The 25,223-nt window shown below is 40.3% G+C and overlaps 1 pseudogene; it reads left to right on the forward strand.

The window, feature by feature from the left end:
* Positions 1-10,454: 10,454 nt before the first annotated feature.
* Positions 10,455-10,863, forward strand: LOC126061474 (60S ribosomal protein L22-like; annotated as a pseudogene).
* The last annotated feature ends 14,360 nt before the right edge of the window (positions 10,864-25,223 follow it).

Consider the following 25,223-nt stretch of genomic DNA (forward strand, 5'->3'; position numbering starts at 1 on the left):
CTAAAATTCAGATTCATGGACCATACCACACACCTACTAGATCAGAATTTTTTTTTTCCACTAGATCAGAATTTCTGGGAATAGAACCCTGGAGTTTGCATTGTGGTGGATTAAAGTTGGTTGTAAATTCTTTGACATTTCTTCTATCAAGAGGTAAGTCTGTTTCTCCTCTCCTTGAAATTGGCCTGTAGCTGCTCTGAACAGTAGAGCGATGCTATGCTGGTGCCAACTCTAGCCTTGATCTCAGGGATCCCTGAAACACCAGGGATGATATGGGAAGACTACATGGAGAGGGAGAAGAACCCAGCTGAGCCAGATTCCCAGTCGGGCCCTCCAAGGTGCTAGACGTGTAAGTGAAGCTGTCTTAGACTCTCCAGACTAGACCAACCACTAGCTGAATACAAATGGGTGCCCCAGTTGATCACATGGAGCAAAAGAACCATTCAGCTGAGCCCTGCCAGAATTTTTGACCCACAAAATCATAAGATATAATAAAATGGTGGTTGTTTTGTGTCACTAAGTTTTAGGATTGTTGTTGTTGTTAGGTGCTGCCAAGTCGATTCTGACTTATAGCAACCCTATGTACAATAGAACAAAATACTGCCCAGTCCTGCACCATCCTCACAATTGTTGTTATGTTTGAGCCCATTGTTGCAGCCACTGTGTCAGTCCATCTCATTGAAGGTCTTCCTCTTTTTCTCAGACCTTCTACCAAGCATCTCATCCTTCTCTAGGAACTGGTCCCTCCTAATAACATGTCCAAAGTAAGTGAGATAAAGTCTCGCCATCCTCACTTCTAAGGAGCATTCTGGCTGTACTTCTTTCAAGAAGTAGTTTGTTACATAGCACTAGACAACAAGAATATGCATATTTTTAAAATTCTCCAGGTGAGATCTCTGTACCCTAGAGTTTGAGGGTCATGGGTGTAAAGGCATTTGACATTTAATGATAAAATGTTATATTAAAGAATAGAAAATATAATTCATTTCATAATTTGTTGTCTACATATCCTAGGGGAAGATATGGTAAAGCAGAATCTCATGATTTATGTCATTTTGTTCACTGGGTGGCAGAACAGTTGTGTTCATAGCACAAACAAGAGAGAGTCTCCAGCTCTCCTTAACTTTTCTAAACAACCCAATTGCCAGAGACAGTGTTAATAAACAGTGTCACCCCAATGGAATAAAATTCAGTTTTGGATGTAAAATGTAGTGAGCCCTGACAACATTTGGTTTGGACGTCTTTCCCATTCCTTAGTCTGTGCTTCCAGGCTGAAACTAAGATGATTTTTTTTTTTTTTTTCTGGTTTGTCTCTTGGGAGTATATTTTAAGACTAGAGTTTGTGGGTTTCTTTCAGGTTTCATAATGAAACCTTTAGGCTTGTAAGTCACATGACTGACCACTGCTTTTGCTGTAGTTTTGAACAAAAACCATGTAACCCCACTGGGATTCGTGCTTTTTGTTTTGGTCTTTCAACAAAGCAGTTTAGACAAATCTGAGAAATTTGTACAGACTCAGCAGAGGTCTGTGTGAAACTTAGCATCTTCCTTGGATGGTTCAGCTCAGCTTCAGTGGGTTTGGATGGACCCAGTGCTTAAAAATGGAACTCTAAAAGCATAAAACCACATGAGCCAAAAATATTTTCCAAAATGAGTTTAACTAAGCTGAAGCTGCTGGGATCTGTGCCCTCTCTGTGCAAACAAGCAAATGTGCCCCTTCTGACTTGATTCCCAACCTGCCTTCTAGATGACTGGATCTGCTGGGTCGCATACCAAGTCAGCTTGTCCCACTAGCACTGAACTCTGTCCTCTTCAGAGACTCATCAGAGGTTGCAGTGTGTTTTTAAAAACTCAATAATTCGAAACCTGGCAAGAAATAGATCTCATCATTTATTTTCATTTTGTTTGTCTGAAAAACAAAGTGTCCATATGGTGGTATCACTTGAAGATTGCTGACAGACACATATAATCGTCTTTTAAGTCAGTGGTTCCTGAACAGAGTTCTGGTCCATGGCAGGACTGCATCAACATCTCTTGAGGTTCTAGTTAAAAATACAGATTTCCAGACAGGCCTGCTGAATCAGCATTGCTGGGTGGAGCTCAGGAATCTTTATTTTTAATGAGCTTCTCAGATAATTGTACACATCCAAGTTTAGGAAGCACTTTGGTGTTTAGAAAATATGACATTTCTGCTTCTGGCCAAGATGGAGTCACAGGGATTGGATTTATCCTCCTTCCTGAGACAACTAAAATACTGGGAAATATAGATGAAGGAATGGTTTTCAGACATTGGACATCAGGTGGCACTGGACAGTGATCCCTGAGAGGGCAAATGAATGAGGTGAGCCTGACGAAGGCCCCAGCTTACTGCTTGGAGAGAGTTTCCCAGCCTCAGCACAGGAAGGGGGAAGCAGGTAGAGCTGAATGTCAGGGAGGCCAAGTGAGCTAGAGCTCCTGGGGCAGAGTGCCAGAGAGGAGAGAGCTACACAAAACATGGAAAATGACCAAATAAATTTATAGAAAGAGATTGATGAGAAGGTGATTTTATTCTACTCTGCAAAGGACTTTCATTCACCTCATAGAAAATCATCATACAATGGGAACCAGAAACCCATCCTTCCAGTGGGATAGTTGGCAGTACTGGGAAAGGACGAGAGAGCTGAGCTTGTGCCATTCATTTAAAGACACTCTCATTTGTGCTTTTAAAATAGAGATATTGACATATTACAATATGCAGAATATTTCTGTAAGAAACATAGGAAAGTGGTATGTTGGTTGCCTCTGAAGGGCAGGCCTGGCAAATTGGGGTAAGGGTAGGAGGGAGATTACTTTTATTCTATATTTTTTGTACTATTAAACTATATTATAATGTTGGTGTATTTCTTTTTCAATAAAAACACTAGTTAACAAAATAAAACATCAAAATCAACCATTCTGCAAACAAAATGATCTCTTTAAATATTTAATCAAATATTATTTGATTTTCACAAACTCACCTATCACGCAACTCTTTAAGGAAATATATCCACCATAAAGCGATCGTTATAATACGCACCTATGCAAGAATTTATATGTCATGCACCATTTGCTTTATCTTTTTTACTCATCTGGCAAATAAGCTAACACTACGCAAAAAGCCACAACAAGTTACATCGTGACTGTGTTTCAACCTGTTTGATAGACAAGTTGTTGTCTTTGTTGCCTGTTCATTTCCAAAATATGAGTTTTAAATTATTTTCATTGTTTTTTGGGGTCTGGCACAGTCTCACACAATGCCCAGCATCAGTTACCCAGTTACATATACACTACTGCAGTTGTTTCTGAACTTGGCAAAACTATTTTATTTTAGTTTCTCAAGTGTCAGAAGAGAAAGATGTTTGTAAGGCCTTCTTTTTTCTCTGTGCATCAGTAGATGTAAGATAAAGAAAAGCTTCTTGGTCAAAATACACATTCATCTCTTGGGCCACAGCCAGCATGCCATTGGAAGAACCAAGATACTAGTGTTCAGACCTTGGGTGAGGGGAGCTCTCCTTAATGGGACCCTGCACTGCAGGTAGAGCCCCTGGGTGGCACAAACAGTTAATGTGCTTGGCTGATAACCAAAGGTTGGCTGTTTGAGGCTACCCTGAGGCACCTTGGAAGAAAGACCTGTAGATCTACTTCCATGAAATCAGTCACTGAAAACCCTTGGAGCACAGTTCTACTTTCACAAACGTGGGGCCACCAGGAGTTGGAGTCGACTCCGTGGCAACTGGTTTTTTATTTTGTTGTGTTTTTTTTTGACACTGCACTTGCTATTGTGCTTTTTTTCTTTTCTTAAGGATGGCACACACCTGCTTTCGTTGTTAGACAGAAAAAAAAAAGAACTATATGAATGTCTGAAACACTGCTTGTTCGACAACAAAGATTTCGGAAGTTTAAAAAATTAAGAGGCCCGAAGAACAGATTTAACCAAGGAATCAAAGTAAAAAAAAAAAAAAAAAAGATTCTGGAACTCTAAATAACTGAGATATTCTTTCCTTTCTTACAAGCTGCTATTAGCCCATTATGTTTTCTCTACACATGCGTTCCTACCACTAGGACCAGCAAGGCCAGTGTCTTCTCTTTTAAATTCTTTCTCAAAAACAGTGGGAATAATCTGCTACCTTTTGTGTTTAAGAAAGGTAGAAAAACAGATATATATCTGTGTTTGCTTGTGTCAGCATAAACAGTGGTTGGATACACAAACTAACCACGTGATTACCTGTCGGGAGGGGTGAGGCGCAGAGACAATAGCATCAATGGGAACAGACTTCACACCATATACATTTTTATATTGCTTTGCTTCTGGACCATGTGAATACCTGGGCTATTTTAAAAATTAGAATTGAAAAATTTCTCAATGTTTACTCCTACTCACAAAACCTTTATATAAAATGCCTAAGGCTGGGTTGAATAGGCTGAAGCAGAATTGCATAAACTGAGACCCAAACCCCATCTCCCTCCTCTAGTTCTCAATTTGGATGAAAACAGATCTCCAGAAATTGTCTAATTGATTTCCTCCTGGCTACCACTTTCCATGACTGATGTTGGATTAGTCTGTAAGTTCTTCGAACATTTCGAAAAATAAGAGAGAAAATTCCATTTTGTGTCATTCTTCCTTTTGGAGACATTTTGGGCACCTCACTACAGAATCACCTGTGTACATGTTATGACAACAAAGGTGAACAAAACAAAGAGGACCCTGGGAAGAATAAGAGGTGTGTGTGTGTATGGGGGCTGGGAGAGATGGCAGAGAAAGACTGGAGGTATTTCCCAGTGTAAACATTAGAGGTTTAATTTTTGCAAAGCAGCTTTTCTGGTGAAATATTGCTGACTGTATTTGGAAGTTGATAATATAATTCAGTTCTCCTCTGGGCATTGTGGGTATTCTATGATTTTCTTGGTTGAAGTGCCTCCCTCTCCACCCCAGGATGGTAGAAAGACTGAATAATTTCATATTGGACACTTTCCCTTTTGGGGAATAATTTAAGCATTACCATATGTCTTCTTATTTTGTCCTTCTACTGTCTCTCACAAACCGCTGGGCTTTGAAAATGCAAAAACAAAACAAACACAAGGAAACATATTTGAGAAGTGTGTATGTGTTTAAAATCACTCTGGGGTGATCACCTCAGCCCTGAGCGGCCCAATCACTGGGCCATGGTAATTACCCAGGAAGGTGTTTGAAGATATGCTCCACTGAAGAGGAGTGATAACAACCTTCAGAAACTGTTTAATCCCCAGGAACTAAAATCAGCATGATGGCAGCTGCACAAGACGGGAAGAAATAATCATCGAAATTAGACCCAAGGAAACCCCTCCTCCCTTTCAAGCTGTTGGAAGAAGAGTGCAAGAAGTCTGTGCTTGCTATCAGCAACCAGCGTCAGAACAGTTCAGGCCCAGGTAGCAGACATTTTATCTGAGATGAACTGTGGATTATTCTTCTTCTATAATAGCTTGCTCCAAGGCACTCCTGGTGGGTAGATGTCTCTTTCACACATGTTGTGTGGCGTCATTGTCCCAGGTGCACAGTGGGCTGTCAGAATCCCAGGAGCAGAGGTCTATTTCCAAAGCAGCCAAATCAGTCTAGAAATAATAGTCTGGTTATTTGATTTTCACAACTCTTTACCTTTTCTGCACATTCGGGATTTATGTAGCTAACTTTATTCACATCAAACAGCTGTGGAGGTTAAAGCTATCTCAAATTTGGAGCCATATAATTTACTTGAGAAGTGCAGTGATTCTTTAAGTACACCTACTTCATAAGCACTTAGCAAACCAGATTATTAAGGAAGCTTCTTGTCTCAGAAAGTTGATTGAATTATACAAATTATCAGGACATTTATTTCAAAGATACTGAGAAAATCAGAGGGTTCTTGTCATGTGCCTGTAGCACTTTTAAAACACGACCCCAACATTCTTTAACATTCCTCCCATCAAGAGGAGGGGTCTTTGTACCCTCCCTTGAATGTAGGTGGGTGCAGTTGCTTTGACTGATAAAGTGTGGTGGAAGTTTCCCTGTGGGACTTCGGAGGCTAGGTCGGGAAAGGCCATCTGGCTTTTGCTTTGTTCACTTGGAACACTTGCTCCAGGGAAAAACCAAAACAAACAAAAAACCCATTGCTGTCGAGTCAATTCCAACTCATAGTGACCCTAAAGGACAGAGTAGAACTGCCCCATAGGATTTCCAAGGAGCACCTGGTGGATTCAAACTGCCGATATTTTGGTTAGCAGCCATAGCACCTGACCACTACACCACCAAGGTTTCCTAGGGAAAAACAGTGCCCCTTAAAAAGCCCAATGACCCTGAGAATGTCCTGTTGGAAAGGCCTCTGGTCATAAAGATGTGGTGAAATCCATGTGAAATGTGCACTATGGATGAGCAAGTAAATACAATTAAGCCCGTGCATACCTTGCTTACTGTAAGCTGGTGCTTACTGGTTAATCTGCCCCTGCTTCAGGTGCCCACAGTCTTGTCTGATATCTGACTGCAACCTCAGGAGAAGCCCCAAGTGACAACAGAGCATCCAAGCCCTCCTGAATTCATAACCCACAAAATCATAAAATAATCATCATCATCATAAATTGGTTGTTGGTTTACACCACTAAGTTTTGGGGTAGTCTGTTTTTCAGAGCCAATGGGAAATAGCTTTCTCTCCTTCGACCCGTTTCCTGATCAATTCCCTAATCCATCCAGCTGCCTACACTAACTTCTGGGTGGTTACACTGTTGTTGCTTTTATCCATTTTTCCATGGGTTTAACTTTCCATACTCTACATGTATACACACAAACACACACCCACCTGTACCTGCACAGCCACCCACATAGACACAAAATCCATCAGTTGGCTCAGTTTTACTCCCTTGATCACTTAGTTCAACCTCGGCTGAGAAAACTTGAGTCAGGAAGGATGAAGTATCTTGCCCAAGTTCACATGGCTGAGTAGTGACCCAGCTGGAAGTAAACCCAGGTCTTCTGACTCCCAGTTCAGCATTTTTTCCACTAATTAGTTTCCCATTGACCTCATAAAATAAAATGGGTCAATCCTTTTTAGTCCAGAGGCCATAAACTCTGAACAAGCCAAGCAGGCTCTTGGGCACAGCACCTCACTCAGTCCTCTGCAGGTGGCCGGAGACACCTGTAAGCAAGCCTACCTGCAGACAGACTGCCTGGTGTGTGAGAGGGGCTGTGAGAAAGGAAAGGCAAAAAGAAAATGCTAGAAGGGCCTAGCCTACGCCCCCTTTCTTCCTCCTAGCCCTTCATTCTGAAGGCCACACACTAATTATGGTCAGAATGCAGGCGGGGGTGAGGAGGGACGCCCAAATGTGCTGGAAAAATGCCAAACTCCTCCCTCAAGCTTCTATGTTAGGTAATTTTGGTAAAAACAAAAGCATTTTAAAATCGTATATTGCGTATATCTGAATCAGGCTTATGAGTGATTGGGACAAAAGACTGGGAAACTCTTTTAGACAAGACTGGGGCCATTGAAATGTGGGGAGTGTGTATCTGTGTGTTTAATCTGTCACTCAAAGCCCTAGGCAGGCTGTCATTAATACAGTCTCCACCGCCCACTGCCCCAGAGTTGCCCCAATTTTTCTAAGCCCTACAGCATTGTCATTTCATGTGTCTGGCGACGGAATTAGAGCCAACGAATAAGAAGGCCACCACCCTTCTCGGTATTGATATATTTTCATTCCCTTCAGCTATCTTGCCAATGAGCAGCTCTCCCTCCTCCACCCAACCCCCACTACCATATTCCTACACCAAAGAGTAAAGCATGATTAAAAGTCTTTTACATGAGGTGTGGTTTAGTTCAATATGTACTGTTGGTTCTGCAAATATGCTGGTGGGAGGTTGACTATGCATGTTCTGTGCCATATGCCACTCTGTTGGCTAGCATGCAGTGAGGAGCCTGGAAAGCAAGGGAGGGAAAATGGGTAGACTTTCTGCTTTTGAAGCACAACCTTTAATAAAAAAAAAAAAAAAAAAGCCTAGAGTTTTAGAGAAAAAAATTTCACATAATTACAGTTTTGTTAATCCCTTATGGATTCCTGGCACTATGCATAATTTACCTCTCAAAAAAGAAATGGCAGATTAAATTGACCTCCTCAGATTCTTAAAATCATGTCTAAATAATTATGCCTCACTTTGTGTGTTTGATATATTCTGGGAAAGTTATGTATAGATTGAAGTCTTACAAATTTGGTCATCTTCAAAATATTCTCAACGTGCCTTTAAATTGATACCATTTTGTAAAGCAAATAATAATTTTGTAATGCAAATAGTTGCTCCCTAACTTATTTGTTTTGTTAAGTTTTAGCTTTTGTATTCATCTATGTATATATATATATATTTTTTAAAGCAAGATCCATCTATAAGAAATAGCAGACAGTAAGATTTAATTTATAGGTAACACTTTAAAATATAAACTAAAATATTTTTGGTTTAAAAAATTTAATCTAGGAACTTTTCTTTTTAGAACTTTTTTTCTAAAATTAGAACTTGTGCCTATTCCGAAGTTAGACTGTGTACCACTGGAGATTAAGTGTTTGGGGTAGCCTTTTCTTAGGGAGGTCTAATACCAAGCCCAAAAACCAAATCAAATGCCGTCGAGTCGATTCCGACTCACAGCGACCCTATAGAACAGAGTAGAACTGCCCCACAGAGTTTCCAAGGAGCGCCTGGTGGGTTCGAACTGCGAACCTTTTAGTTAGCAGGCATAGCACTTAACCACTACGCCTCCAGGGAGGTCTATTAGCATACAGCAAAAATGCTGAATTTATCCTAAGGCCGTAATAGAAAATTGTGCAAATGCATATGTACTAAAAAAAAAGTTTATCATAACATTGTTTATAACAACAAAAAACTGAAAGCAAGCTAAGGCATCATCAATAGAGAAGTGATTTAAATAAAAATAGGTTGTTTTACTTTCATGCAAAGAAATACTATGCTGCTGTTAAAAAGGGTAAAGTAACAGTGAAAGCCACCACCTGTCCGTTTGTCACACTGTGGTGGCTTGCATGTTGTTATGATGCTGTAAGATATGCCCCCAATATTCAACTACCAGTAGGGTCACTTACGGTGGACAGGTATCAGCAGAGCTTCTAGACTAAGGCAGACTAGGAAGAAAGGCCTGGCAATCTGCTTCTGAAAATTAGCCAACAAAACTCTACGGATCACAGAATATCATCCAAGATTTTGACTCGCTTACTTAGGAGGTGTCATCAGGAGGGACTGACTGTCGGAAAAGAATATCATGTTTGGTAAAGTGGAGAACCAGCAAAGAAAGACGAGAGAAACCCCCAGCGAAATGGATTGATACAATGGCTGCACCAGTGGACTCAAACACACCAAAGATTATGAAATGATGCAGTAGAGGGCAACGCTTTATTCAATTGTATATAAGGTTGTTATGAGTCAGAGCTGACTGGAAGGCAACTAACAATAACAACAACAATAGCTAAAGAATCAAAATGAGGTACCATTTTTCACCTAACATATTGGCAACAGTTTAAAAGTTTGATAATCCCTTATTGGTGAATGTGGGGTAATTAGGAAATCAGAAGTAGCAAGTATGAGTATCATAAAACACTTCTTCCCTGTGTGGTTTTCTCTGGGAGCTGTTGTAGGTTTGGATGTCATTGAGTTTAAAAAAAAAAAAACACTCTACAAATATCCAGGAGTCTGGGAAAATATAGTCGATGTGATAGGAATTTGAATTATTCACTTCAAAAAACCCTTAAAGCCATTTTTATGTATTTAAAACATTCAAAGAGGTAGTTTAAAGAATTATATTTTTAATGAGCAAGTAGTCAAGTTTAATTTTTGTAAGTTTTTTTTCTTTTACTGTGGAAAAATCATTTATTGTTTTTTATGGGGAAAATATGATTCCAGCTCTTTCAGAACAAGCTTTGAATAGGATAGTTTTATGTATTTTAAAGTCGAGTAGTGGTTTTGCTATATTAATAATACTCCATATTACCTACTTCTTGAGTCTTTATTATTATTTTGGTATATTCCTCTCTAAATTCATTTGATTAAAGTAAGTTAAGAATGACTTGGCATTCAGTTTATGGAAATGAGCTGTTATTTAAGATGTAATCCTGAAGACTTTCACTTGGTTACCAACTTTTAAGTTTTTTAGCTTATAGTACAGAAAAATGGGAGTAGGTAAAACTCACTAATAACCTCACCATCATAATTTAACAATTTGGGAGGAGGTCTATTTCATTCCAGGAGTTTTTCTTAGAACTCTTATTCTTTTAAATATGAAATACTTCAAACATACAGAAAAAAACAGTAAATAACATAGTAGGACTCATTTCCTTCAGAACAAAGGAACCCTGAAAACAACTAAAATTACTAAATGAAATAGTGGAATTAAAAATTATTTTTATATGCATCGGAACTCCCTTTCTGCCTCGGCTGCCGCCATGGCACCTGTGAAAAAACTTGTGGTGAAAGGGGGCAAAAAAAAAGAAGCAGGTTTTGAAGTTCGCCCTTGACTGCACCCACCCTGTAGAAGATGGAATCACTGATGCTGCCAATTTTGAGCAGTTTCTTCAAGAAAGAACCAAAGTTAATGGGAAAGCTGGTAATCTTGGTGGAGGGGTTGTAACCATTGAACGAAGCAAGAGCAAGATTACTGTAACCTCTGAGGTGCCTTTTTCCAAAAGGTGTTTGAAGTATTTCACCAAAAATATTTGAAGAAGAATAATCCACGTGATTGGTTGCGCGTGGTCGCTGACAGCAAAGAAAGTTACGAATTACGTTACTTCCAAATTAACCAGGTTGATGAAGAGGAAGAAGATGAGGATTAAAACTCACTTACTTGGAATATTTTGTATTAGTCCTTGAATGAAACTTGGGAACGAAAAAGGTGGCTATCCTTGTATCTCTGCAGTGTGGATTGCACAGAAAACCAGAAATCATAGGGACAGGGCTTCACTTGGGCTCCACTCACTCATTTGTAATATGATTTTTTTCCTCCTTGAAAATTTCAGTTCTCAGTGTAGTGATACCGGAATAGAAATATGCAGCGACTTAAGGGAATGGATGATGATTTGACATTGACTGGGCAAGTAGGGTGTGGAGAGGTGAGTTTCAGTTAGTCACTATTTTATTTTAAAACATGACAGTCAATTTTATCTGGCGCACCTTCTCAAAGAGAAAGAGTCAGGAATACAAACACGGGGACTCCTAATTCATTTAAAGCAAAGCAAGTGACTTCTTTCTGAGGTTCTCCTCTTGTGGGGAAATGTCTGTGACAATAAAGACACAGCTTTCTGGGGCAAAAAAAAAAAAATTATTTTTATATGCATCACTTAGCTGGTCAGAGATAAGAAATATTCAGAGGCAAATAAAATGAAAGCAGGAATCCTGAAAGGAAAGGTAAGGCTCCTCCAAATTTAGCTTTCTCCAAGAAGGCATCTGAAGAATCCTGCTGACCTTGATCTTAGGCTTTGATGGTGGTATGGGGTAAAGGGCACAGGAGACCAAGCCCAGTGCCTGACCAAAGTGGAGTCTAATAGGAGATCTCCACATACAGCTAGGACCCCAAAGAGCAACACCTTCAGTGTAAGGGTGAAATAGATATAACCTCACCCCACAGACGGTAACAGCAATGAAATTTACTTATCTTGACTTGTGCTGGGTAGAGGGGGAAAAAAAATCTCCCCTGAAAATTCATAACCACAGGCAAACTGTCACGGAGGTTTATGGTCCAAAATTTACACTACTTGCGAGGACCAAAAAACCTCAAACTGAAAAATTTATTTTAAAGTGGTTTGAAGTTGTTAGTTACCTCCAAAACATTAGCAGAAACAAAAGCAATCTTCTCTGGAGAAACCCACCTTCAATTCAGCCCTAAGCACATTTCCACAGATTAAGCACCAAAAAACATGACCTGGCAGTCAAAAATCATAAAACGCACAAGGAATCAAGACATCGTGAGGGATATCCAAGAAACAGCAAATAGAAGACTCAGACCAGAATAACATTAGATATCATAATTGTCCATCATGCATAAAATAAGTATGCTTAACTGGCAAAAAGTAATAATAGAGGGAATTAAAAATATATAAGTAAAAAGAGAATGACATGGACCATAGTTCACAAAAATCATGATCTGCATCCTAGTGAAGTGAGTAGTGTCTGAGGTCTTAAAAACTTGCAAGCAGTCACCTAAAACACAACTATGAATCTCAGCTCGCGAGGAGCAAAACAGGAACCAAACACGGTAACCAAAAGCACAGAGAAGAAACAAGTCTACAAGACCTACAACCTTATCTACCCTAAGATCAAATGAGCTAGATGGTGCCCAGCTATCACCACTGACCATTCTGATCCAGGTCACAATAGCTGATCCCATGAATAGGATGGGAGAAAAATACAGACCTGATCTCAAATTCTCATCTTAAAACAAACAAAATAGAACAGTAGAGAACAGAGGGCCCCCTGAGACTATTGCCCTGAGACATTCTTTAAACCCAGATCCGAGCCTATCCCCTGAGATCAATTTTTAGCAAAATAGAAGAATGGCACTCAAAATCAATGATATTACCCGTAAGACTGGTGCTCTACTTTAAAAAAATCAGTATGAGACCAAAAGGTCAGTAATTTCTCAAAAGCAAAGATGAGAAGATAGGGGGGCAGTGAATCTGCAGTACTGGAAAGGGAAAGCACAACACATTTAAAGAGAATGTTGACACACTGTGATAAATGTAACTAACATCACTGAAAAATTTGTGTGGAAATTGCCAAATTGGAACCTGACTTGTTGTGTAAACTTTTACCAAAAACTCAATAAAATATTATTAATAAAAAATAAAAAGAGACTGAAATTAGTGACCTTGCAAATTTGCAAAAAAATAGAATTTGTAAAAATAAAAATATAATTGAAATGAAAAAACTTCACTGGATTGGTTAAACAGAGGGTTCTGCACAGCCAAAAAGAAAATAAATGTGGATTCAACACAATCCTATTAAAACTCCAACAGCCTTCTTTGAAGAAATGGAAAAGTCAATTCTCAAATTTATATGGAATGGCAAAGGGTCCCAAATAGCCAGAACAATCTTGAAAAAGAAGGACAAAGTAGGAGGTCTCACACTTCCTGAATTCAAAATGTACCATAAAGCTACAAATAATCAAAATAGTCTGGTACTGGTATAATGATAGGCATATAGACCAATGAAATAGAGTTGAGGGTCCAGAAGTAAACCCATATGTCTATAGTCAATTGATTTTTGACAAAGGCTCTAAATCAATTCAATGGAGAAAGAACAATCTCTTATATAAATGGTTTTGGGACAACTGGATTTCCAAATGCAAGAGAATTAAGCTGGATTCATACCTCACACCATATACAAAAAAGAAAAATGAACTGGAAGAAATTATTCATAATGTAGAACCGAAAAGACTAAGAGATGGAAAATCTGAATGGGAAATCAAGATACTTAGAGAATAGCTACAATATTACAGAGATGTAATAGGAGTTTCAGAGAAACTTCAATAGCCATCAAGGAAATGTAAATTGAAACAACGATGAAAGGTCATTTTACTCCTCTCAGACTGGTAAAATTCATGATACCAAGTCCTGGCAAAGATGTGTAGAAACAGGAACTATTATACACTGCTAGGAGCAGTTCAAGGAAACCCTGGTGGTGTAGTGGTTAAGCGCTATGGCTGCTAACCAAAGGGTCAGCAGTTCGAATCCGCCAGGCGCTCCTTGGAAACTCTGTGGGGCAGTTCTACTCTGTCCTATAGGGTCGCTATGAGTTGGAATCGACTCGATGGCACTGGGTTGTGGGTTAGGAGCAGTTCTACTTTGCACACGTGGGGTCACCATGAGTTGGAATCGACTCGATGGCAACCAAGAACAACAACAACAATGGGACAGTAAATTGCTACAACTGCTTTGGAAAGCAATTTGCAAATATGTAGAAAAGCTGAAGATGTATCCAGGTGCGTACCTGGAAGCTCTCTTATTCACATGTCCAAGATGCTACTGTGTACAAGGATAGTAATTATTACACTTGCTTGTAACAGCAAAGACATGAAAACAACCTAATTATTACATATGTTTTACAAATTATTCTATAATCTCATTCTGCAGGAAAGGAGTGCATAGCAAAAGTCTAGTCATTTACAAAGCCCAGAGAAAAGGTCTGCCTTCTTGTTCTGCAAGGACAGCTGGGAAGGGAGAGTGAAAGTTAGGACTGAAGAAGTTCTTCTGGGGATCATCTTGGTCATACTGAAAGCTTAGTCTGTAGTAGGTGCCATTTGTTCAGTGAAAGAGTTCATTTCTCCAAGCTAGCGTCCATTCTAACTTTTTGGGGTATGACTATACTCAGTCTGGCATCCTCATATCTGTTATCTTGCCCTTTAGATCTCAGCCTTTTGGCCCTTTACTGTACATTAAACTTCACAGGAGGAGATGTTATTGCTGCTTTTGCTGTTGTTGTTAGCTGTTGATGAGTCCATCCCCAACTCATGGCGACCTCACGTGTTACAGAGTAGAACTGCTCCATAGGGTTTTCTTGGCTGTAATCTTTATGGTAGCAGTTCACTAGGCCTTTTATTTGTGGAGCAACTGGATGGGTTTGAACAACCAAACTTTAGGTTCACAGTCAATCACAAACTGCTTGTGTCACCAAGGCTTCTCACTAGGGGATACCAGATGTCTTAGGCTGGGTTCTCTAGAGAAGAAAAACCAGTGAAGTGTGTGTGTGTGTGTGCGTGTATGTGTGTGTTTGTAGAAAGACATTTATCTCAAGGAAATGGCTCATACAGTTGTAGAGGTTGGCATGTTTCAAGTCTGTGGTCAGGCATCAGGCTGGAGGCTTCTCCTGACTCACGTAACTGTGTGGGCTGACGAACCCAAGATCAGCAGGTCAGAGGGCAGCCTGCTGGCTCACAGGCTGTGGAGGCTGATGAATCCAAGATCAGCAGGTAAGATGGCAGGCTGCAGGTTCACCGGCTGTGGAAGCTGACGAATCCAAAGATTGGCAGGCCATTGGCTCAAGTCCCAAGAACCAGAGGTCAGATAATGAAGAGCTAGATGCCTTTTTTTTTTTAGATGCAGGATCCAGAGCAAGCAAAAGCCAGCCAGCTTTGCCAGAATGTCCATATGTATTGGATGCAGGCCACAACTTACAACTGATTGGCTGATCACATCAGATCACATCATGGAGGTGATTATATCACAAAAATGGAGGATAACTACATCGTTACATAACTACCAAACAACATCATGACATAGCTGCCAAACCACTGAGAATCATGGCCCAGCCAGGTTCACACAAAACCTTGACTATCATACCAGAAAAACCAAACTCATTGTCAACAAGTCAATTTCAACTCATAGTGACCCTATATGACAGAGTAGAACTGCCCCCACAGGGTTTCAAGGCTGTAAATCTTTATGGAAGCAGACTGCCACATCTTCCTCTGGCAGAGTGGATGGTGGGTTCAAATCCCTGACCTTTCAGTTAGCAGCCAAGCGCTTAAGCACTGTGCCACCAAAGCTCCTCAGTAGGGGTTAGTCAGGACTAAACAAAGGAAGAACGCAGTTCATTCTGCCGTTTGTTAGGAAGGAAAGGTGGGAACATGGTGGAAATTCTTGACTCTCCATCTTTCAAGGCTCTACTCAGATATGATCTTTTCCTAACCTCTTGGGCTGGTATTTCTTTCTCAGTTCCCAGGCTTCTTTTTTACAGAAGTCACTTAGATCTTGATAACAAACTATCTTGGAATTTCTTGCAATGGTGTTTAAATTGAAAGGTAAATTTCTCACTGCCCAACCATGTTTTGTATTTGTTTGATGGTCAGGCTGGCTCTTGCATTTTCTAATTGTATGTAGTGTATTACCATACACAAAGGTGGTTATTAGCAAAGGTTTCTTTTTTTTCCTTAGCCAGTTGCCTAAGTACCATTTATTGGGCAGTTCATTCCTCTTTTTATTTATTTAGGCTATAGTCTTTTTTTTTTTTTTGTACTTTAGATGAAGGTTTACAGAACAAGCTAATTTCTTATTAAAGTTAGTACACATATTGTTTTATGACATTGGTTAACAACGCCATGACATGTCAACACTCTCCCTTCTCCACCTGGGGTTCCCTTTTACCTGTACCTCCTAAAGGTTTCTTGAAAGAATGAATAAATATATAAGTAAATGGATGACTTAAGCAAAAATTGGGGGATTTTTAATTTTATTTATTTACTTCTGTAGTCCCTTGTCCTTCTCATAAGACCCTAACTCTGCAGTCACTTCATATGTGACAGACACTGGAAAGCCACGGAAAGGAAATGGGGTGTGCAGATCAAAACATATTATGTTACATATAGCTGAGGCCTGGGTGGAGGTATTTTGAAGCACCTTATCCTACAGCTATGCACTTTGGCTGCTTATCTTCTTTATGATTCTACAGAAAGAGCTGCATCTAGCAAAATAAGATATAGTATCTCCTGAATCTATGTGTCTGCACACTTGAATACTTTCTCAAAAAGGCCCTTTCAAAGCGTTTTTAAAACCTTAATTTTCGAGAATCAGATCTTGTTTTTAATTAAGGCTTAACTTCCATCCTCCCTTGCATCACCATAGAAGGATTAGACCAGGCCACATCACATCTGGCTGGGTCTGTGATGTCTCAGGGATTTATGAATGACAAGCTATATTAGAACTGGGGTCGTGTGCAGTCATCCTGAAACCAAAAGCTGAGTGTTCCCTTCCCAGCAGTGCTGGGGTCGGGGTAAACAGGTCATCAATCGCAGCACCATCTCTGCTCTCTCCTTTTTCTTTCTTTCTTTTTTTTTTCTCAGAATCTTGCTTCATAAAAATTCAGAACCAGAGTTTTATGGCATGCTCTAATGAGGAATATATAAAAGAAGGAAGGCTATTTCTTTCTTAATGTTGGTGATGAAGGTGAGGAGGGGAGGAAGCGGCTGGAATCTGTGTGCGGGAGAGTCAGAGCAGACGGGGCACTGGGAGGTCACCAGCAGGAGCCATGCCCTTGCACCCTGTCCAAGAGGGCCATGGAAAAGCAAGGTCATGGGCCTGGTCTGTGGGAGCTCCCGCTAATAAGCTGAAAAATATGCAAACTAGTGAGTTCACACAGAAGTTCAGACATTCTTGGGGCATTACTGAGAATTATTTTGAAAACATACAATAAGATTATTGAGCAACTTGTTTCTAAGAGCGGCAGCAGAGGCACTGGGAACATGAGAGCCTTTGCTGAAGCTGCTGCAGGTTGTGGAGAGATGGCGTGTCTCCCTGCTGACAGGTCCTGTCTGTGTCCCGCCGGTCAGACTGGCCGGGTAGCTCAGAGCTGTCTTAATTTCCTCAGTGACTGCTGCCACTGAGGCCACGTGGCCTGGAGTCACTCCCCGCCTCCCGTAGCCCCAGGTGTGTGCCTCTTCCAGGGACAAAGTGCCAGAAAACAGCAAGAAGAAAAGTATCTTAAAGATTGCTCTGGGAGAGACAGAGACCTAGAGATTGAGTAGCCACTAACTAGCACCATGAGGTAATACATGTGGATGTGTGTTGAAAAATTCTGAGGGCTACATAAGTAAAAGCTAATGTGGTTTCTATACAATAGCATGGCTTAGTGGATCTACAAACTGTAAGCACTGAGCCGTGGATAAGCTGGTCCTAAAAAACAGAACCAATAGTACCATCTTTTCTCTGTGCTTCTAATCCATAATTCAGCCTTCTGGAAATTCAACTAGACTTTGATATGCTGTGGTTGGTAACATGCAGTCGAGTCAGAGACCTTTATCTTCTATCATTGGTATGGTCAGATAGGAAACTAGAGAATAGAAAAGAAAGTGGGATTTAATGGTATATATATATATATTTTTTTTTTTTATATATATATATATATTTTATTAATATATATCACTTTACAGTTGACCAAGCGCTTTTGCTTTGCAGCCTCAGAACTCTGTGGAATAAATAGGTGGGAAGTATTATCTTCATTTTCCAGGCAAGGAAACTGAGGTTCAGGAGGTGGTTTGCCCTGGGCCACACGGTTGGTGAACAGGTCTACCATGGTCTCTAGGATACTTTGCAGAATCATAGCAGAATATAATTCTAAGCCCAGAAGTTTAAACAGCTGAACTGCAGACCATTGAGGCCAAAGTCCTTTCCCTATTTGTAGCTCCTGACATCGCTGAAGAGCTGAGGGGAGCCTGGGGATAGGGTGTGTTTGACTTGCCTAAATTATGTCTCACCTACTGTTCCTTCTCTTTCAGAGTCTCCTACTCTTGAATAATCTGGACACAGGAATGCTTCCTCCAGTGTCAGGGTAATTGCAACTTGGTGGTATTAGCATACTCAGCACTTTCCCTCTAGATGTAATCTCATTAACCTTCCCAGTGTCCCAGAGAGGCGTGTGCTGCGTGCAATGTTGCCAGCACCCCCACTGCTTGAGGAGAAGAGTCTGTCCTCCCGTGCGCCCCAGGATCAGGCCCTTTGGCGCAGCAGCTAGGCCGGTGACTGGGGTTTCCTCTTAAAGGAAATGGCTGCGGTGTAAACTGCAAATACTGTCGGTCTATGGCTCTTTTTTTTTTTATGGCTCTATTCTGAGTGCAGGTATTCAGAAGCCCCTTATTACTGTAAAAAGGGAGTATTTGCTTCTCTACAATGATACTGAGTAGTGGATAAATGTTTCCTCCTGTCTGCTATTTAATCCAGACAACAACTTTGGAAGTAGATATTGTTACCTTCATTTTATAGGGAACTGAGGCTCTTGGAGATTAAATACCTTGCCCAAAGACACTGGTATTAAGTGGTAGAACAGAGTTTGTGCCCAGATCTGGCCTGGGTGACTTTGGAGCCAAGGTGTAAGGTGCCAGGATCCTGTTTAAGGGATTGTTCCATCCTTTAATCTCATGAGCTGGAGGGAAAAGGCAAGGACCTGAATAACACAGCCTAGTTGGCACTGACTAAATCTGCACACTCCCCTTGGTCCACTGCAAGCCTCTGGGTGGAGTGGGAGAGGGAAGGTGTGACGGGGCAAGGGAGAGGAGGACAAAGGTCCCAGACAGATTCTGGCAGCTCCCGAGCAGCTCCTCTGAAGTCAGGAAGGTCTTTCAAAACCCGGAGGCTGTTTCCAGGGCTTTGCTAGGCTGTTAGGGAGTGCTGCCCAGTGCAGCGAAGAATTTGAGGAAGGGAGCATGAAAAGGGATCCTCAAAAACAAGATGAAAGGAGAAGAGAGGAGAGGGGCTGGAGAGTCCATGCTAAGGAAAAGGAGCAGAAAGGCTGGGAGCAAGCGGGGCCAGTGCTGCTGTCTGCCAGTGTCTGTGTCAGCTCCTGCTGTTTGAGTAAGAGCTCCCTTAGAAATATGCCTGGTATGACCAGAAGGGGACTTGTTGACTTGTGAAGGCTAGAGTTTCAACATTCAGGAACAGCATTTTCCGATTTGTCCTACAAATTTGAGGAGGAAAAGAATGCTCCAGGGGTAATTTCAGTACAGTTAGATGGTGCTCACATAACCAGATCAGCAAGACTGGACCTTTTAAAACTGATTTTAATATGCCTTTACTGTATTTATTTATAGGGTTGCTGTAAGTTGGAATTGACACAATGGCAATGGGTTTTTTGCTTTATTGTATTTATATTTAATGCAAAAGTCTTGCTAATAATATATTTTACACAAAGTTCGTTGCAGAGGAAGAGATAGTTGTTGTCTCATGTTAATTATGATCCAGCATTATACCTCCACAGCTAGTAAATCAACTTGAAATACCATTTGTTTGAGTGGTGCCTTTAACCCAGGCCTTGGACTCAGGAGCTGGTGGCCCCAACCAGAGCAGCTCCATACCAGGCTGCCTGGGGACTTGTGTCCTCTGTGTGTTTTAGAATTTTGACATGCTCAGAGGTTTTTCAGAGGTACTGACCAAAGCAAGTACTCACTGCTACGTTCATCCATGGAAAACTGGATTCAGGTTAGGATCAGCCTTACTAATAAGCACTCCAGAAATAATCAGCCACCTTCCCCAAGGCTACATTTCTCATGCAATGTCCTCGTTCTGGGCATGTGGCTAATCAGAAAGCTCTGATAAAGTAGTGTATGTTCAATGTAAATTATAAACTGGATGTCAGGCCAACAGTACTGAAACAGGTATTTCCAGCTTTGTCAGATCAAACTTGTAGCCTAATGAATATGTTTGTGGGTCTGTAGTTGATTCCTCATCTGTTTAAATATCAGTAGCTCCTCTGCTCTAGATTAGCACACAATTACAAACTTCAAGTAGTGGTTTGGTTATTGCCACTGTCTTTTAGTTGGTGAATAATAAATGGTTCAAAGACTCTGGCTTGTCCATTCTTGTTCTCTTCTAAGGGAAGAGTCTGTCACTCTCAGTAGTGCAGTTCACTGTTCTATTATTCCTAAGGGCAATTTAAGTCCAGCCAGAGTCCCTCCTGCTTTAATTTAAATTTATTTCCTCTTTCAGTTAGATCTTCAGAAGACGTAAAGAATAACTGATTGACAACCTATCCGTAAAATCCTCCATGAACTTGAATATAGCAGTCAGGTTTATCCATAGGCTTCTCTACTATAGGATAAAAACCTTTGAGTCCTTTAAAATTTCCATTTTGGCCCTATTCCCCACAAGAGAGGCCTCCTGAATCCTTTCTGGTTTCTCCCATATTTACTAAGTGTGGTGATGTCTGTTAGGATGCACTCAGCAGTTAGTCATCTCTCAGAATGCAAGTCTACAGGCAAGTAGGCTCCAGGGCAACTGTATCACCAAGGATCTCTTTCCCATCTTTACAGGTTGGGGATGTCCCCTCATGTTGCAAGATGTCCACAACAGTTCCAGACATCCCATGCAATACAGTAATGCTCAATGAGAAAGAGGGGGTTTCCTTCTATGAGTCTCTCCATACTTCTCCTAAAGTTCCCCAGATGACTTGTCCTCAGGCTTCATTGGCTAAGATTTGGACCACAGGCAAGGGGAAAGGGACCACCAAGGCTGCCTAGACCAGTCATCATTCATGCCCCCACCCCAGCCTAGCAGGGAGAGCCATTTCCTGGGCACATGGCCTCATGGAGTGCAAACCCTCAAACAAAATCAAGGCTCCATTGTAAGGAAAAAGTGAGGACGAGTGGTGATGACTGTTAGGTGGCAGTCAGCTGTGTTTGTTGTCATTCGTTGCTGTCCAGACAATTCCAACTCATGGTGAGCCCCTGTATGCAGAGTAGAACTGCTCCACAGGGTTTTCAAGGCTGTGACCTTTCGAAAGCAGATTGCCAGGCCTGTCTTCTGAGGCACCTCTGGGTGTGTTCGAACCACCAACCTTTCAGTCAGAAGTCGAGTGCTTAACTATATCATAGGAGCAAAAATGTAGACCAAACTATTTTCCACGTAGTTCAAAATATTAGCCCTCAGACAACAAAACAACTAATTGCAGAGAACCTACTAAATGCCAGTTTCTGTGAGAGCTAGCAGGCACACAGAGATGAACAAGATGAGGACCTTGACCTGGAGGAGCTGGCATTTAAGTTGGGGAGAGGACACATACCTACTTAATTTCAAAATCGTACAGTAAGTGATAAAAGAGAGATCTGTATCAAGTGTTCTGGAAGCACAAAAAAGGAACCCTTTGCTCAACCAAGAGGTTTCTGCCTTGCTTGGGGAGAGGCCAAATGATCTGGCTGTAAACCCAGAATGAGTTAGGCTCAAAAAAGTGGTCCAGGCAGAGGAAATAGCCAAGGCAAAGGAACAGAAGTAAGAAACAGCTCATGGGAGGAAGCAAGAAACAAGACTTGGGAGGAACTGTGAGGTATCTGACTCTGGATTTACTAATCTTTGTATAACATTTTATGTTTTATTGTTATGGCTCATCTGAAGTTGATGAAATAGAAAATCCTTTCAAGCCTGGAGGGTGGTGTGAATTTCAAGGGTCATTTCCCATGAGTTCATTTTTTCATATTTTGTGTCTGGATGAAATCCATTTTATGATCAGTGAATTCCATATTTAAACAAGGAAGCCACTCATCCCAGTAGGAAAATGTGTGAGGGAGTGAAAATGAATGCCATGCTGATCGTTAGGATGTCACTGGGTCTGTAAATGACTTGTTTTTAAGTATCATCAGAAAACTTCAGTGATACAGGCCAAGGGGGGAATCATTCAGAATGAATGAAAGTCTTTCATTTAGAATTGGTAAAAGATACATTTTTTATTACTTTTAGTTATGTGTATCTTAAGATAGGGTAGCAGAGTTGCTCGTGAGAATTTATGCTAACAAATAGATAATAGCATTTTCCTTATCATACTCATCGTCTGTCTAAAGGGGTTTCTCAGATGGCAAGAGATACAGAAAAATGGGTTGTTCTTTCCTCCTGCATCCATCTTTTTTTTTGTCTTTTTACATGATTTATATTTTGTTAGAAAAGTTTGTTATAGCAGATATAAACTTTAGCCTGGGCTTTATTAAGGTTATTAAGAAAATTTATGAATATGCAAAGAATCATTGCTTTTTCAAATCTTCTTAGATCTACCTTTGGGGCTCTGAACAAATGCTTTCCTATGAGAATGCAATCCTTCTCTTATAAATCAATGAGAAGTGATATGTATTCTAACAGACACCTAGGTAAAAGTCAACGAATAGGCAATTGAGAGCAATATAAATCATATAAAATAGGGTTAGATTCCTTAACAATCAAAGAAATGCAAATTAAAGCAAGTCAAGAGGTATACCTGCCAAATTGGCAAATGTTTTTGTGAAAAAAAAAAAAAAACAATAAGTAAGTAAAGTGTTAATGCCCAGTGCTGGTGAGAATGTCAAGAAATAAGCGCCAATGTTTTATCCTTTTATGGACTTTTTTTTTTTTTTAATGTATAAGGATGTCTGTTCTAGTACAAAATTTTAAAACAACTTAAATGTCTGTTAATCAAGAACTGATTAATTAAATAATGGTGTATTCATGTAATGGAACACTGGAATAATTTGCATATACTGATTTTTAAAAATCTCAAGATGTATTAAATGAACAAAGCAAGGTACAGAACAGAATAATATATAATTATATATATGTATGCATATACATAGAAACCCTGGTGGCGTAATGGTTAAGTGCTAAGGCTGCTAACCAAGAAGTCAGCAGTTCAAATCCACCAGGCGCTCCTTGGAAACTCTATGGGGCAGTTTTACTCTGTCCTATAGGGTCGCTATGAGTCGCAATCGACTTGGCAGCAGTGGGTTTCATACATGCATTTCTCACTTACCGATATGGTTAGGTTCCAAAGACCAGATCGTTATGTGAAAATCGGCATCATGCGAAAATCACGTCATCACATAACTGTCAAATTACATCATTACATAACTACCAAACCACAGGAAATCATGGCCCAGCCAAGCTGACACATAACCTTAAATGACACAGACAGTGTTACTCTCGCCTCGTACCTCAGTGTTCATTGCTGCCAGACATATGTCGCTAATGCCAAAATAGTCAGGTAGTAGATTTTTTAGCATTATCGTAAGTTCAAAATGTCAGATAACGAGAGAGTTGACAAGTAAGGAGTAGGTATATATGTAAATATATATTTACTTGTATTTTCTTGAACGATATATGGAAAACAGCTACAGTGGTTAACTTTGGGGAAAAAGACTAGAAGAAATGAAGGATGGAACCTTTACTTTTCATTTTATACCTTCTGTATAGTTTGAATCTGTGCAATAATTGCCGTATTTGAAACAGGAAGTGTGTTTTTAAAAAAGAATAGGTTCCATCTTCATGGTATGACATGGAAAAATATCTGAAATATGAGAAAGAGCAGGTAGAGAATGATCACAATGCTATGGCCTTGTTATTGATTCCGTTTACATAGAGATATAGATGTACACTTATACAGGATTTGCATAAAAAGTCTAGAAGAGTATACCCTGAACTACCAATGTGGTCATCCTCTAGACAGAGCTAGAGAAGTGTTGAGATTATAGATACTTCTACTTTCTTTGGACTGTTTAATTTTGCATAGTGATAGTAAATTATCAGTAGGAAAAGCATTTTTTTTTTCCAATTGGGGAAAAAATTTAAAAAAAAGAAAGCAGATCCAGTCTTCCTACTCCCTTTTGCATGAGGCACTCCTGTCTGCTCTATGCAAAAACAAGAGTGTGGCTCCAATCTCTCACCTGGATCATCTAAGCCTATTCTTACCTATTCCCCATCTAAACCCCACCTGTGAGAGGAGCCTTTGTAGTGAGAGTGGGATAGACGAGAAATCTCTCCCCTGATCCAACTTATCCACCCAAGCCTCACCCAACTAGAAAAACTGGAAAATAAAAATCAAAAACAATGTTCAAACAAGACACTGAGAACTAACCTAACCTGTAAATGAAACCAATATACCTCAGTGCACCATGCATTTGTATAAGGGGCTGGCAGCCAACTGCAATGAGAGGAACCATGGGCTGAAGACCCAGACCTAGATGCCCCCACAGACCACCTGTGGGGGCACTCCACTCTTTGAGCTGCCTCATTTTTTCTTGTTTGCTCATCATTTCTGTTCCCCTAACTTGGGGGGCTGATATGAAAATCTGGTAGAGGGCAGAAAGGGATACAATGGAAATGAAAAACTATTAACCACATCAATGTGTGAGCCCTGGAGACTAAGGATTGTGTCAGGAGCTTGTTATGAATATTGTCTAGAAAATTAGGAAAATCCCAGATATTCGTTAACTCTAACATGCTCTGACATTACTAAGAAAATGCTCAACAACACTTAAGTGTCATTTCTTTTAAGTCTTGCATCATGACAGTATAATCATGAGTGTGAATTGCTATTTGTCAACCAATATTATCTGTGTCAACACATTTCTCAGTACTTCTCCTTTATCCCCTTGCTACCCCATCAACAATGGGCGTAAGGTTTTCGTTACTGGTGAGAGTCATTATTACAGTAAGGAAAGTCAGGTCAGATGTATCTTAGTTCTGGAGGAAAGCTTAAAAAAGAGAAACCTGAGTTTAAAGTACAAATCAGACTCTCACCTTGTTCACAGAAACCAGAAGAGACTTGAGCACACACAAGGGGAAGTGGCCAAGCAGAAGTTTCTGAAGCCTAAGCCACAATTTAACTTATAGAGCAGTTCTTCTCTGCCATTTGTTTGAATCTTGTTATTACTCTAGTTACAGAACATTCCACACGCTGACCCACAGAAGAGCGGAGAGTAGTCTTTCTTGCAAGGAGAGAAA

Source organism: Elephas maximus, chromosome 2, assembly GCF_024166365.1.
Source record: "Elephas maximus indicus isolate mEleMax1 chromosome 2, mEleMax1 primary haplotype, whole genome shotgun sequence".
Classification (NCBI taxonomy): domain Eukaryota; kingdom Metazoa; phylum Chordata; class Mammalia; order Proboscidea; family Elephantidae; genus Elephas; species Elephas maximus.